Source organism: Aythya marila (genome assembly GCF_965140915.1).
Source record: "Aythya marila genome assembly, chromosome: 4".
In the NCBI taxonomy this organism is placed as follows: domain Eukaryota; kingdom Metazoa; phylum Chordata; class Aves; order Anseriformes; family Anatidae; genus Aythya; species Aythya marila.
In genome coordinates, this window is record NC_139045.1 from 26,670,907 (window position 1) to 26,675,745 (window position 4,839).

Below are 4,839 nucleotides of genomic sequence, written 5' to 3' on the forward strand. Positions count from 1 at the left end.
CATCCAATCACACTGACACCAAGTACAATGGAGCAGGAACACCGCTTGGTACTGTATGTCCTCAGGTTTTATAGATTCACTGTATACTTAGTCATTAATCATATGTGAGTAAATATGATTGTAAGGTAAGTAAACAGAGTCATTAGCACAACACCCTCTGTTCTGCTGTGTTGATTTTAAGAATCAGAATTCAGCTAGTCACAGAATGAAATGTTCACTTGCAGAAAGGCCTTGTGTTAATGATTTACTTTTCAGATTGGATCTGGTTTAGCTCCTTTTTTTTCTTGTGCTGAAATCACTGAGCTCATTACTTATTCTAATAAATATTTCTACCTGGTGCACATAAGAGGATGCTTTATAGCCATTATGCGTTATCCGGAGTAATGAGCATAGATCCTTGAGCCTCAGTAGAACCATGTAGATGAAGATCTCCCTTGATGTTTTCATACAAGTTACAATTTGTAAAATCCTGCAAGAGATGATCAAAAATTCTATAACATTGCTGTGTTTGAAGAGTTACACTGAATCCAAACCACCCAAATGACAGCAAAAATACATTTTTTATACCTGCTACTTTTGTTTTCCCCTGGTAATGACAATTATTACTGTGATAAGGCATTGAGAAAATACAGTTTCCTCAGAAAAAAAAAAAAAACACAAAAAAACAGGAATATAAAATAGAGGTACAGAAACAGTCTGTATGTCCTCTAGCACAAAAGGCATAAGCTACCATTAACCTGATTTCTTATCAGTATAGAGAGTTAATTCTTCTGCAATAATTGGACAGAAATTGTAGCTCAAAATCTGAATTAAATGAATTCCAATTTTCTTGGTGTTGTTACTATCCATGAAATGCTTTGTAGCACTCATTAAAAGCTGTTTTTTTTTTTTTCTTTTTTTTTCTTTTTTTTTCCTTTTTTTTTTTTTTTTTTCTTATAATTTAGAAATTTCTTTTGGAAAGAATGAAAAAAATCAATTATTTCTTAGCCTCAGTATCTTAACAACCCTTCTAATCATTCAGAACTTTATCTCAGCTTCTGTGTATTCTGCAGTATTGATTTGAATACAAGCTTCTGCGTGTCAGTGTGTGCTGTAAGGATTAAATGTCAGTCCTTATGTATAGGTTGAAGAGTTTCATAGAGAAGTGTATGCATGTGAAACATGGTCTTCAGAATGGCACGTCTGCTTTTTCATTAAGGCTGTGGTAGATCTTTTTCTTTAGTGTAATCATACAACTTGCTTTAATTTCTGTATTTCAAGCGCTGTACAAGGATGGCTGGGGAGTACAGTCCCACTGTGCAGCTAGGCTAAATGATCTGTGAAGAGTCTGATCTAGCTGCCTGGAAGACTGCACATGCAAGGTACTGAAGGTGATACCTGGAGTGAGATCTAGTCTCCTGATGATACATATTTTTAAATGGTGATAAGAATATGAGAACATTTTAAGCTTCTCTTTTTCAAACTCTAATTTTACATGCATTTCCTTGCTGTGATTAAAATGTAATACTATTAATCTTCAGTACAATGCAGAATGGATTAAGTTTACAGGATTACAATGTTTTTGTCTGTGTGTGTCAAAACCTGCACTGGTTAGGAACCATAGGGCTTAAACAAGTAGATAAAAAGTTGTTCTGTGAAATACTAACACTTAGCATATAATATGAGGAAACCATTTAGCCACTTACAGAACTGGATTTTGGCTTTAATGAATGATTCTGAGAGAAGCCATGGCAGGGTCTTGAGATAAAGTGTTCAACAGAAGAGGAGATTTCAGCCTCCTTTTCCCCATGAATGCCCTTTGGTTGTCCTTTCTTTCCACAACCCTTCCTCTAAGGCAAGAGGCAGGGCTTACAAGCTTACAACAAAGAAATGCAAAATGCATTTGTCCACATAATGCTCAGCAAAAGTGATCCAGTGTTTGTGTACTGGAGTGAACGTACTGAACCTAATTTCACCTTTACATTTGCTTCAAGAGCCAGTAGGTCAGAGGTGTGAATCATTTCTAGGGGAGGAACTAATCCTGTCTTCTAGGGAAAAACCAAGAAGTTGTGTTGCAAGCAGTTTAGTCATTTAAGTTTTAAAAAATACTTTGGCTACTTGGAGACACTGCAGAAGAGAGCAGAAATAATGACTTACGCAGAAAGACAGAAAACACTGGGTTTGTTTAGACCGTAGAAAGGAAAAATGAAGGAGAAGTTGAAAGTTGAAAAAAAAAAAAAAAGCTGTTGCAAGGGCAAGTGAAAAAAAATAATGTCATCATGTGGACTGGACAGGTAAAAGGCTCTGCATTCTCTTTTTCTCTTTTTCCCACTATACTTTACCAATTATATGGTGAGAATTTTGTTGCTGTTTTGGGCACCTGGTTGCTTTCCTTCCTCTATTTCTTGCTGTTTCTTGCTAAAAAGTTTTCTGTTTCTGTTCCTTCTTAATTTCCTCCTCTCTCCCTTTATTACCTGTTCTTCCTTTTTGGAAATACTTATTTTCTGTAGAGTTGAGGAGGGGTCTGTTCCTCTTCTTCATGTCCTTCCAACCAGAGAAATTTCTTGCCTGTGCTAAAGGTTCTTCTTCAAATTTCCCTTGGCCTGCTCACTGATGTGTTTAAGCTTAGACATTGCCACTGATAGCATGGAAAATGCTGTTCAAATGGAAACTGTGAATAAAAACAAAGAGATGTAATTAATTTCCAATTCAGATCCATATACTTCTTTAAAAAAAAGAAAAAAAAAAAAGAATGATTCAATTAAAATTAGAAATAGAGATGATTTAATATGAAATTACTCTATTCATTTTTCCTGAAAATGAGGTTCTGTATTAATTAAAGTTCTATATTAATTAAAAACAAAAATCACATTATTGCTGTAATAAGCTTCAGGTATTGCTCTGGAGTCTGTTCATATAATTGAGATGTGGAGGCTAATAAATGCATTTGTACTGCTGTTTTTGTCCAATATTTGCTGCTGAGCAAGCAAGCTGTAATGTGCTATAAACATGGGACTTCTAACTCTGTGCTACTGAGCTTGTGTGGTGGGAAGAAAATCAGAATATAATCTGAGTCAGTGGAGTTGGTAGCCCATCACCAGAGTGGAGAATACATGAGCACATGACAGAGGTCAAAACGAAATGGTGGAAAAGTAATCTTTATTTCTAGTGTAATAATAGCAGTCTAGGGCATTTGGAAAATGTGGCAGTGTGTGCAATTCCAGTTAAACTCACTGTGGGAGCTTATATGCATGTGTAGAATCTGACTCATGATGATTAAATGAAGTATATGGTGGTAAATGTTTTCACACAATCAATCATTGTAGGATCTGTTAAGTCAAACTCAACTTTTGCAACTCCCAAGTCTGTATTTATATTACAAAAGAAACCTTGGGCACTTATCTACCTGTTAATTCCTTTTAGGACTGCCAGGGCCAAGCTCTGCCTTCTTTCTGAGCAGAGCTCTGAGCACAGTATGTGTACACTGGAGGCAATACTGAGTACTGTGATGACTTTGGGGCTGGCAAACTGCCTGAGAAGGGCAACAGCAGCTGCCATTTGCAGAGGCTTGCCTTTGCTTGCAATCAGTCATGGAGTGATGGCTTACTATCTTGCAGCCAGTATCACAAAAAAGTGTCTTGCATAGCATGGACAGCCTTTATAGCACTGTTTTGATTTCAATCTGCACAATAAAATAAAGAACAAAAAAGAAAGGAAAACAAAAACCTGTTGTGGCAGACTAGGAACAACCAGAGTGACGGTTTCTCCACAATACAAAGCATAGAGTCCTACAGTGCGCATCTTGTGCCTTTCTTTCATGCCTCCACAAGCCATAAGGCAGCTCCAAGTCTCCCAAATGGGCAGGTTAAGCCAGTCCTGTTGCAACTACCATTTGTGGTGTCAGCACCTAGAGAGAGCCCTTGAAAGCAGAGGCCCAGTGGATCTTCCCTCTTCTGTCTTCCCAATTTGCTGTGCCAATACAGACAAAAGGCCAGTGAGTGTGTTCAGCTCTTCTTGAACCTCGGGCAACATGCTAAGGGGATGCTTCATTTGGAAGGAGTTACAGATTGCACCATCAGCAGCTGAGGCAGTATTTATTCTCTGGGGCAGATGTGCTCTCTAGCATCTCTGGTCACACATCCTTGCCAGGCATGTGTTTAGAAAGACATGTCCCTGCTTCTACATTTCTACTCATAGGCCTGAATTTCCTGCCCACTAAACTTGTTTCACAGTATCACAGGATGGCTGAGGATGGCAGGACCCTTCTGAATCCATTGGGTCCAACCCCTGCTCAAGCAGGGCCATCCAAAGCAGGCTGCCCAGGACCATGTCCAGGTGGCTTCTGAAGATCTCCAAGGAGGAGACTCCATAACCTTTCTGAGCGGTCTGTGCCAGGTCTCCTACACAGTACAGAAGTGCTCCCTGATGTTCAGACAGAACCCCTCGTGTTCTTGTTTGTGCCCACAGCCTCCTGGGTTGGCACTGGGCACCACTGAATACAGCCTGTCTCTGTCCTCTTTCCACCATTCCTTGGGAAAGGAACTGAAGGGAAGTTAAGGAACTGAAAAGAGATTCCAGATTTTTATGATCTGTAAAACCAGAGAAGATCTAGGTGACTGGGACAAGTATAGTTTGTCTGAAAGAACAATTTTCCAGCACATCAAAAGCACAGATCTCTGATTTAAGACAAGGTAGTAAAATTAATGAAGAATAGTAACGTAAAGAGATTTCACACACAAAAACCCTTCTGTCTATGAGAAGCAATTAAAGAGGTCAAAAACTTGTTGATTGTGTTGAATGGATTGGTGGCTTCTGGCAGTCTGTGCATAGTAGACTGCAATTCTGATGGATAATATGAGA